The sequence below is a fragment of the Choristoneura fumiferana genome, chromosome 29 (assembly GCF_025370935.1).
Source record: "Choristoneura fumiferana chromosome 29, NRCan_CFum_1, whole genome shotgun sequence".
NCBI lineage: Eukaryota > Metazoa > Arthropoda > Insecta > Lepidoptera > Tortricidae > Choristoneura > Choristoneura fumiferana.
This window is the reverse complement of record NC_133500.1, coordinates 671,987-683,987: the sequence shown is the minus strand read 5'-3', so window position 1 is coordinate 683,987 and position 12,001 is coordinate 671,987. Positions and strand designations below refer to the sequence as shown.

At 42.5% G+C, this 12,001-nt stretch overlaps 1 pseudogene; it reads right to left on the bottom strand.

Annotated features, from left to right (window-relative positions):
- Positions 1 to 285: 285 nt before the first annotated feature.
- LOC141444045 (uncharacterized) overlaps positions 286 to 12,001 on the bottom strand; it is a 15,995-nt pseudogene continuing 4,279 nt past the window's right edge.

Below are 12,001 nucleotides of genomic sequence, written 5' to 3'. Positions count from 1 at the left end.
TTAATAAGAACTAGGTACTAGCCTACCTCTATTACTAGTTATTACTATATCAATAGAGTAGGACCCATGAGTTTTGGCAGCATGAAATAGCAGCAAATAAAAAAAAATAGGATTGGCAACACATTTCACAGATATAATAATATAGGTCACAATATAACATTGTACAAAATGAAATGAAAATGAATCAATAGTGACAGCATGAATTTTATTCTCAAAATTTGATTCTAATTCTTTCATTGACATTCTGACAAAATCTGACTCAAAAAATGATCCATCACACATCACACAGACTTTAATCAGGAATGGTTTAAATCCCTCTGCTGTTGTTTTGTCCTTTTCTCTAAAAGCACTTTTAATCATGATTACGAATACGTATTCGTGCGAATGTGAATGACCTAGCTTTACATTTGTTGCAATTAAATTTTGATTTACATAGCTGCTTGCCAGTCTGACTTTAGGGTTGGCTGAACGAGGTTTGTTTTACTGCCAAGACTCTCTGGCCTTATTCTATTACTTATACCTTCCTGATAAAATGCAATATCGCTTCTTCAGACATCAATATCTTATCGATTTTCGTGGCATAATCAACTAAAAATAAAATTACTACAGACAATTCGGTAAAAAAAAAAACTATATTTAGGGCATCCTATCAATCTTTGCAAAACATTTCGTCCGGAATAAAAACAAAACGAGAATGTTTTCAAAAACGTAGGACACGGCGCACGCGTGTCGTCGAGGGACAAGCATGAACCTGCTTACTTTTCTTTTTTTTTTTAGCTTATTGTCTTTATATTAGTCCCACCGCGAGGCAAAACCCTCTTGACCTCCATATCTCCCTGTCTAGCGCAATGCAAAGCCAGCCCTTTGCATAATATACATCCAAATCCGTCCCGCCATCTTCGTCTGCCTCGTCAAAGCTGGCCGCTCTCCGTCACCCCCCAAGTGACTGCGTGAAACCACCTGTACAGGTTGGAAACGTGTTCAGCCCAATCCGACGTTAAGGTTTGTGAATTAAAATAAAATAAAAATTGAAAACGCTCCTATACGTCCCTTTCAAAAAATATGCCGGTATCCGGGGCCTCGCTCAAACGTCCTTACATATCAAGCTACACATGTCAAAATTAAAACAATTCAAAGATGTTTAACCAGTCAAGATTTCACGTCCGTCACTACATAAAGTGGTACACCTATAGCTGTTCAAAGTCGGGCTGCGGCGGGGGCTCCTGTGGCAGAGGCTCGAAGTCCCCGAGGCTGTAGCCGGGCTCCTCGTGGCGCGGCGTGGCCAGCGGACGGTCGTATGCGTCCTTGAGCAGCTCCTGGTCGTGCTGACAATTACAATACAATTAGGAAATCGTTTGCGAAAGTAAAAAAAGCGGGCAAGTATGAGTTGAACTCGCGCACGAAGGGTTCCGTATCATTATCTATACAACATTAGACATTAGGAAAAAACGGCAGAAAAGGGTCCCGTTTTTACCCTTTGGGAAGGGACCCTAAAAAAATGGAGTTTTTCCGCAGTCTCTGACCGGATTGTATTTTGGCCGAACTTACGCCAAATTCAGTTCAATTGGATACCAGGAAGTGGGTGAAATATAGATTGTTAAATTCCTGGACGGACTTACATACATACGACGACTAGATAAATCAAATCTTACTTGGTTGCTGGGCGCCTCAGGTTTTTTTTATCAAGCATGTTTTTTATTTCCCTCCTAAATGAGTTTGGGATAGATGTGATACCTGATCAGTCTGCAGCACAGAAGGCGGCGCCAGGTCATCAAGCGACAGCTGAGTGTTGAGCACGGACGGCGGCGCGTAGTCCGATATAGCACCCACATTCTCCACGGGCTGAATATAACAATATAAAACTGACTGACAAAAAGAAAATGAATTTCAGCGTCAAAGTCGGGAATTTCACTTCCCGATTTTGATTTTGTACGATTTTTTTTCTCTATTTATACTTACTTAAAACAAGAGGAAATAGCACGTCAATGAGACACGCTGATCATAAATAAGTTCAACTGAACAGTTACGTCAATTTCGTCGTCCGTGACTTCTCTTCAAGCACGGCGTTAAGCGTTCAACATCCAGCACGACAAATGGTTACACAAATGGGGGGGAGGGGGGTTCAAAAATCTTCAAAAATTGCGTTACGTAACACTTGAACGCCCACCAATGCTTGAATCATCTTCCACAGATGCAGAGGCGTTTGATTATGATGTAAAGAGCAGCGCAGCGCACTGACCTGTTCTTGCGTGGCGGGCGGCGCGTCGTCGGAGGCGCGCGGCGCGTGCGCGTGCGCGTGGTCGGCCCGCGCGGTGTTCTCGCGCGCGCGCTCCTCGGACGGGTACGCAGACTTGTGCTCGCAGCTCAGCAGGTGCGTCAGCATGTCCGTGCCTACAACGTGATGCACGTTACACGACACCCAATACTAAACAAGCCAACTTTTTTATATGGTTCCGTATCACAACTATTATACACACATACAACGTACTCAACTCAACTGTTATACACAGCCAATAGGGAATATTATTGCAATGTTCTGCCCTCAGAATGCAGCACTAGCACAAACCGTGAACAGTTTTTTTGAATTCCGTAAATATCATAATTTCAATTTTTTTTTTTGGAAATGTAGCTTTATCGTTGCTATCGAAATAAATATCATGTTATTTTGTTACTAATAAATATGCCATGATCAGTAAACTATAAAGAGAACTGACGTTGTCATGGCGGTTTGTTTACGGTTGGCGCTAGTGTCGCCCCGTGCGCAGAGCTTTGCGTAACATTCCCTATTATTGCCGGCAGCGTGAGGGGCAGTGCGATCAATGGGTTTGTGGCACATGCGTGTGCTTATGGACTGACCGACGGTGGTGCGGTACGAGCAGACGCAGTGCAGCTCAGCGGCGGCGTCGCGCGGCGCGTCCTCCAGCGAGTGTGCGCCGGCGCAGTACCCGCTGTGCCGCAGCATGGCGCGGTAGCACGACGACTCGTACGAACACTTCGTGCACGACGACGACCCACTGCAGACAGAATATACGTTACATTTCACTTGAACAGTTGCACAACTTTAAAAACAGTCAAAAAACTTTGAAAAACCATTCGGGCGCCTTGGTAAACATCCAAAGGCGCCACGTGGGGCCCCTGTTACCCCGAACACTATGGCTATCTGACGGGAATTGAGTTGTTATTGTATCTTATTTCAAATAGCTGGGCTCCGCTGGCTGCAGGCCGTCGTGACGAAATACCAAGTCTGTAAATGTAAATGCGCTGTAAACTGGATAAGTTTAAGACACCTGCAATTGGTATCAGAATATCAATGATTATTTATAAAAAAACGAGACTACGCTTTTGCACGCATTGGGCCACTACAGACTTGAGAAATAAACTTCATTCAACCTGTCGAGTGTTCCCTTAAAGTTAACGGAAATCAAAAACAACACGTTGTAGCTTCCACAGACAACAGTAATCTACATACCACCATTCATCAAAAAACCTTCTAGCGTTTTAGCTCAAAATACAAACACCATCACACGCATACAGCACACGCTTACAGGAAGTGTTTGTCGCTGTCGAGCGCCGTGTCGCACTCGCGGCAGAGCATCCCGTCGGGCAGCACGAGCGTCAGGTCCTCGTATGTCGCGGTCATCGTGTGGCTGGAGGAATCCTTCACCGGCGGACGAGCCTTGTTCTGCGGAAAGAGCGGGATATAAACACTTGTTTAATGTCTATGCAGTCAGTTGCTATAAGACTAAACTTTAATTGACTGAGGAAATAAGATTATAAATAATGGAAATTAGCAATTTATTAAATTTTTACCAAATTTTAGATCTCCTAAAAAGTTTACAAGGAAACTTGTGCTCCTCCCCAATTAAACCTTGTAATTTTAACTATTTTGGAATATAAATAAACAATTTTACAACAATAACCTAGCAAATATGTGTGCGTATGTGTATGTGTGAGTGTGTATTTGCCGTGTGTGTGTGTGTGTGTGTGTGTGTGTGTGTGGGTGAGCACGTGCACCAATGCCACTTTTGTGTGTAGGCGTTATGTCTAAAAGATAATGAATAACTTTTGTAGTTCTCCTCTCAATATTCTCAATACAATGTGCTAAAGCTGAAGTTATTTTTAAGACAAAACTGTTAGCTAACGCCAGGGCCTTAACAGTCAGGGTCAGTTTTTAAAAACTGACTAGCTCTCAACTGCAACGTAACACCGACACAATAAAGTGAAGTCAAAAATTAAGAACCATTATACGATCTACTGCGCATAACTTATTATCTTCATTCTTAATTATCCTAAGAGTTGGGCTACTAGTGTCTTTATTATTTATTTTATTTTATTTTATTAGGAAAACCAACAGCTTATTAAGTTAACTAATACAGGTGGATTACAAAACAAAAAGAAAATCTTGGAGAAATTAACTTCATTATGACCTGTTAAAAGTTCCCTTAAATTTAACGGAATTCAAAAATAACATTTTGTATAGGAAACTTATGAAAAAACTGTACCTTCGGTTTGTTGATCAAATGTTCTTCCGAGCAGAGAGGCAGAGCGTTCTCCACCGTCTTATGATCGCGAACTTGGTGCTCCTTCAATTGACCTGCAAATAAGAAATAGCAAATCCTAAATCCTTAGTAAAAATAATGCAATCTCTCTCCAGGCGGGGGCAGGTGTTAGTCCATACTAAATTTGTGGCCCCGGCAGTGGGACGTGTATAGACAATTGTGAGTTAGGTGGTGAAGAGCTGTAAGTGAGGTCGCGGCCACTCAGCCACTCACCCAGGTGCACAAACTTGAGCACGCAGCGGTTGCAGCGCACCTCCAGCTCCTTGTCCTGATGGTGCCGCAGGTGTTCCATGAACAGCAGCACGTTCGCACTCAGCTCGCAGCCCTCCGCGTACACTTGGATCACCTGGACACGACGAATATTCATTTTTAGGGTTCCGTACCTCGAAAGGAAAAAAACGGAACCTTTATAGGATCACTTTGTTGTCCGTCCGTCCATCCGTCTGTCAAGACCCTTTTTAACAGGAACGCGTGGAGGTATCAAGCTGAAATTTATATCGAATACTCATATCTGCGGTCCCTTGAAGCCTTAAAAAATCAAACTTTTAAGTCAACGCAATCAAAATTTAAAGTCATTGTCATTAAACAACGTGATTCCATACAAATTACCGTGCACTGAAAACCTATAGGGTACTTCCAGTTGTCCTAGAAACTTGAAATTTGGTGTGAAGGTAGCTATTATAACACAACCAACTAGAAAAGTCTGAAAATCTTGATTTTTTATGTGTGTCTGTAAATATCAATAACCAATATAATCTGACCCCACACTGCGTACGTTTTTCTTAGGATCAGGGCTCTACTTACACTGGATATATTAAATCAGCCGGAAAAAGCGGGAAATATCTTCAACACACGATTCCCGTTTACATACCTATAAATGTGTACGGAACCCTCTGTGCGCGAGTCCGACTCGTACTTGCCCGGTTTTTTTTTAGTTGAGTCGCCAAAAGCTATTACGGAAGACTGAGAAGGGAGGACCCAGACGGTCAACGTGATTGCACGTCTCCAACTCCAGGACGAAGGAAAAGCATGCATGCATTCTTCCGTTACTTAAGACTCTGCGGGGTGCTAGGAACATGATGTGCATGATGCTTAGTACAAAAAATTCAAATTCAAATTCAAATTCAAATCCAAATCATTTATGTAAAAATTTAATGTAATGTCCAAATACAATTTAATTTATATTCGTGGGTTTTATATATTATATCTTAATTTTGTGTAATTTTTCTCAGAGCATGATGAAGTAGGGTTACATTATTATGGTTAGGTTATATTATTATTGTTGTTATTAATTTTTATTATGAAAATGCTTAATTTTAATTTTAAGAGAAAATTTACTAATTATTTGTATATAATATTGCTGTGCCCTAACAGGGTAAATGTTGAACGTTCATAGTTTTTAAGATCTTATCACAACATTTAACGCAATAAAGACTTAAAGAGTTATTCAGTAAATAGGCCGCAACGGGCACTTTTACACGTCATTTTTAAACTTCCAGCGCTTTCGGAAAGACCATCATTGCCAAGAAGAATGCGCCGCAATAAACTTGGCAAAAAGTCATTTTTTCAACATTAAATAAAAAAAAAAAACAGTCAATCACCTACGGAGAAAGGTGACCCCCCTCCTATATACTTATGTACCGCAGTGGGGTCATGTTTCTCTGCAGCTGACTAGTGAGTAGTGTGACGACCGACCTTGAGGCAGACAGGGCACTGCAGCGAGTGATGCCGGCCGTGCTTGTGCCGGAAGTGGTCGAGCAGGCGGCGCTGCGAGGAGGCGCGGTAGTCGCACGCGTCGCAGTTGTACGGCAGCTCCAGCGGCGCGTGCGTCTTTTGCATGTGTGTGGCCAGCGTTAGCACCGCCGCGAAACGGACCTGCGGAACAAAAATACAATATTTCATTGTGAAATAGACCACTTAAGGGCCTGTGCTAGCTGGCGCGGGTGCACGGAGCGGGCGCACGCTGGTGTTGGTAAAATCAGTCGCACGCGACGCGTGCAGTTAGCACTGCTCATACTCCGTCCGACAGCGCATAGGCCCTAAACGAGTTTTCTGTAACTCTTTCACGATAACGTCAAAAAAGTATTGGGATGCCGCAATGACAGTTGCAGACACATAGAAGATTATGTAATCCCACCGGTGATGTTCATGGGACCCAACGTGTTAACGCTTTTTCAAGTAGTGCGTATATCGACCACACAACATAATCACACAAAAGAGAACAAAGAAAGAATAGATGTTTTTACTAAACTTAAATTAATCCGTCAACTATGATTTATTGTATAGTAGCGTGTCTAAATTGGCGGGCCTGGAAAACGATTAATAAAGAAATAATTTTTCACTTGATTAGACAAAAAATGAGTACTAAACAATCGCACACTCACTTCACAAATAAGACACGCGTAAGTGTAAAGATCAGGCGTCTTGGTGTCGCTAGGGTGCTCCTGTTTCAAATGTGTCGCCAGTCCCTCCTCGTCCGGGAAGCGCGCGAGGCAGTAGCGGCACGGCGCCGAAGGATTCGCCGCGCCCTCCGGAGCGGGCGCCACGTGCGTGAACAAGTGGTCCATTAGCTCGCAGTTGTTGTTCAGTTCTAGCTGGCATTCCGGACACTGAAAGAGATGGGAAACGGGTTAGTGTTTCCAAAAATTGGTTTTAAATTTGACCTTTACACCTGCGCACCGCAGAAATTTGTAGCACGTACAGTCAAGGAAATTAATTTACGTCCCAGGGTAGAACCTTTTCATAATCATTTTTGTCATGATTTCTTTAGCAGATGTAGGAATGCCAATATGACATTATTGGGTAGTGATTTAATTTCCTTGACTGTACATCTCTTTATAGCAAGCAGTTTCACACCACGGATTTGGTTCGATCTCTGGTGCCCAGCTAGAGGAAGAAAAGTCCTCAAGTGGCGACCACAAAACAGAGCGTTGGCAGGAATCTCACTAAGTGGACTGACAACATCGCTAGAGTTGCGGGTAACTAGTTGATGCAAGTGGCCAGTAGTCGTTCATTTTGGCGTTCTAGGGGGGGAGACCTTAGTTCAGCAGCGTACGTCTTCCAGCTGATGATGATGATTATAGACTTTGACGCAACTTACGCCCAGCATTCACAATAAACAATAACACAGCGTTATCGACTCACCTCGACAGCGATAGCGACCTTCTCACTCGGTCCCTCCCCTCCGAGTTGTCCGAAGTAATAACGCTCCATGGACACGGTCTCCTCGGCCGGATCTCCTTCTTGATGCTCTTGAGAGGCACGTCGTCCAGGTCATCGTCGACGTAAGACCGGACGACCTTGCGGCGGCTGCGCGCCGTCGGCTCCGGCTCTTTTTCTTCTCCTTGGTCTTCTCGCGTTCTTGCTTGATCTTCGTACGGCGGAGGGCTAGAGGTATCTGTGAGGAATGAAGTTGTTTTTTATTTTTTTATTTGTGGCAGTCTATATGTAAGAACTTCGCGGACTATGTTTGCGACAGATAGGCGGACATTTCCGAGCATGTTGGAGAAAAGATTACTTACCTCTTCCTCATCGTCATCCGGTACGTATAGTGTCTTTTCTTTCGTTTCTTCTTGGGCGGCGGCTCCGGCGTGGGCTCCTTCTTGCGGCGGCCGCGTTTGCCGCGCCCCGTTTCGGGCTCCGCGCTGGTCGTCGCCTCTTCTACGTTCTTCGTCTTCTGCAACGATTGTGTTAGAAGTTTAGAAGGGAACGGTGGATTTTAAGTGCCGTAACAGTATTTGTGGAGCGTTGGTGATTCTACAAGCTTTTATTTAACTCGCATTAGTAAATTGCAACATTCTACGTTTGTTTGTACAGTCATGATGGTCATAAAAATAATGTATGTTACAAAGACGTCAAAAATATCTACACATCTTTATGCCACTAACCATAAGGTCGTTGTATACATATATTTGACATTATTGCCGTATAGAAATTTATACCCTCACTTGAAGTATGTAAGTTGTAATTTTGCAAACCATTTTTCGACCACTTCTTTATATCCGATTGAGCTAAAGTTTGGCATACTTATCTGATAGTGAAAACAGTATTCAAATTAGTTACGTTCTTTAAAGACCTAAGCGTACATACATACAGACTTTGTATTACATTACAGAGGAATAAACGGCGGGGAGCTGCTGCGTTTTATAAGTGAAGATGCTTGATCTCTATCTTTGGATTTTGATTAATCTTGGAGCCAACCCTCTGAATATAGTTTGCGCCATTTGACAATGTAATTTATGACAGCTTTTGGGCATATTCTTGGTTTTTTTCCTACTTCGATTTCAGAGCTATTTTATTTTAATAGAGTATTTCTTGACAAAGTGGAATATTACCTTAGATGGATACTTCCAGTTCTTGAAGGGGTTGGCGGCTATCTTGTTGAGGCGTACGGTGATCGCGTCCTTAGCTTCGAACTTGGTCTGCTCCGCGATGTGGAGGACGATATTGTCAAACGCTTGTCCGGGGGAAATGCCAAACCTAAGGGTAATAAACGATTGAAATTTTTGGATTCTATTCCGATCCCGTAAGAATTTCATCCAAAGCAATTTTAGCATTATAGAACAACAAATAAAAATTCCCGTGTAATCCCTAAAAATTACATAGTGGCTTTCATTGACCGTTCCAAATTCCATGACTAAACCCAGCATTTAGATTTCGAGATTTAATATCACATTGTAACAAGCAAATAACCATTTCCGAAAAAAAAAATTGTCAGCATCATCTCACTTCTCTCTCCAAACCAGTTCATCCAAGAACTGCTGTATGATTTGCCGCGACAGCAACGACAGAGTATTCTGGAACATTCTAGGCACGATTCTTCTCAAGTACTCCATAATGTTGGCATTGCTGTTCCTAGCTGGTGTCTCAGTGTGCGAAGACGATTGGTGTACATTCTTGAAGCCCATAGAGACTAGGGTGCCCTTGTCTACAGTTAGATCTGTTAGGATGACTGAGCTAGGGTGTACCCAGGTTACAAGCGGTTCTAGGATTTTCTGGAAGCGTTTCTTGTAGTTTTTCTCATGCTCTGCTAACGGTTCGACGGCGCGAAGACGGATCTAAAACAAAGATAAATTATTCACCACTAACTTCTTATTTTAAAACGGAATATTTTCATAACTATCACATTGCTGTCAGATTTTAGAATGGATCCATTTAAAGTTGGTTTATTTTTATTCAAATAAGCATGTTGGTAGCTTGTACTTTTATCAAACTAGTAATACCAGGGTGTGGAACTAATAATGAGTGAAAATATAAGAACCAAAACGTTTTCTCTTTACAGTACTACTGAAAAGAAAAAGAGACACAGAAACAAATTACCACGCCCTACTGGTAACTTACCAATTTCTCAGCAGGATCGAGCACACCCAACACCTCAACTTTGACCTGCCTCTGCGTGCCATCATGGCTGGTAGTCCCGAGCGATATCACCCCAACTTCCACCTTCTTCCCCGCCCCGCCCAACAGATTCATATGCTGGTGTATAGCCGACGTACAAATAGCTCTCAGCCAAGTGAACAACCCCTTCACATAGAGATTGTCTACTTTCACCCATTGTACTACGTTCTGGACGTTGGTCTGGCAGGCCCAGTGGTATACTAGTTTGAGGAGCACGCTCGGAGGGAAGGTGGCGCCCTCGAATATGGAGCTGCAGAATACGGAGACGAAACGCGTGGGACAGCATTCGGATATCCATACGTAGCCGCCGGAGTACGGGAATTTAGATACGTCAGAGTACATGCCTGGAACACATATTTATTAAAAATATATTATATATTTATATAGATAAAAAAGTGAAAAGGAAAGAACTTTTAATGGTAACTGCCTAACTGCTCCATGAATAAAAACCTGGATACCATCCTTAGTAACAAAAAAAATCTAAAATTTATGATACATTGATATCAACTGTAATGGTGTTAATTCTCATTGGTAAATAAATAATAATCTTATTCTGAGAGGAGGCCTGTGCGCAGCAGTGGGACATATATAGGCTGAGATGATGATGATGATGAAAAATATAAGAGGTCTAAACTAAATCTTATTAAAAAAAAAATAACGCACAAGATGAGTTCCGTGCCATTACAATTAAAATAAAGTAAAAATTTCTAAGGATTTGTATTTTATTCGGAATATTCCAAGTTTAGTATATTTTATACCTTAGGCTGCTATTTACTCTTATACTAATAATCTTAAGGTGCGTCGTCTTCCATACAAACTTTGGTACATCAATATTTCTTCCACAGACGTTATTTCGACGCGATTTTTTGAGGATAGTTAGTTATGGGGCATTGTTGTCGCAAATCACAAATGGAGCGGATCTATACCTAAATTTCAGTATGAAGTAAATTTTGATCCATTTTACTGTGGTGTGAGTAGCTAATGTCAAATATATCTGTTGTAAAAAGGTATTGACTATTTCGGGCGGTCACGTGACCACCTAGTTTGGCTCATGTGGTACCAATTCTTAGAAGTATGTAGTAAGAGAAGGAGTTCGAAACTTGATGACGCATAATGATTCTTTTTCTTTTTTTTTTTTCTTTTTTATGTTTATTTACAAAGAATAAGTAATAGCATTTCGATAAAGTGCAATTAACCATGAAAATTCAGTATTTTTAAGTCAGGTCAAAACCAAAGAAAGTAATGTTTTTTCTTGAGGTCATCAATCTACTCTTTTATCAAATAGCTGGCAAACTAGCATGCGGGTCACCTAATGGTAAGTGATCACCGCCGCCCTTGGTCACCTACAGCATTATTAGGACTGCGGGTGCGTTGCCGGCCTAAAAGGGAGGAGGGGGGGCTAAGGGCGGTATGGGGCAGGATATAAAGGGGGAGGGAGTTGGGCAAAGGTACTATTTACGCCGGTATTCAGATGGAGGTTGGTACTACTCCGGTCGAGCCGGCAATTTGTACTGCAGTCAGCAAGTGGTTACAGTAAAGGCTCTACCACATGAAAACTTGCTTGAACCACTAGATGCCTTCAAGAATGTTCTATGATGATGATGATGATGAATTCCTGTAGTCCCTCAGCAGGGACATAGGGCTCGCAGTAGGGACTTCCATGCGTCACGGTCCTGCTGTGGCTTCTAGGTCTCGCCAATGGTACCCAATTAGGGAGATCTCCTTCTCAACCGATCGTCTCCAGGTGATTCGGGGTCGGCCTGGCCTCCTACTACCAGCAGCTTGCCACTCCAGCGCTTGCTTGGCGAGATGAGCATCGGTTCTCCGGCAACACGTGTTCCGATCCAGCGCCACTTCCTCAATAGATCTCCATATCAATTGGCTTCTGGCTCGTCAACTCCCACAGTCTAGTGTTTGTAATGGTTCGTGGCCAATAAACTCCTAATATGCGACGCAAACACTTGTTCACTAAAACCTGGAGTTTACTGGTGATTGCTTTCTTGACGAGCCAGGTCTCACCGAGAACCGATTTGACATTTGAGTTG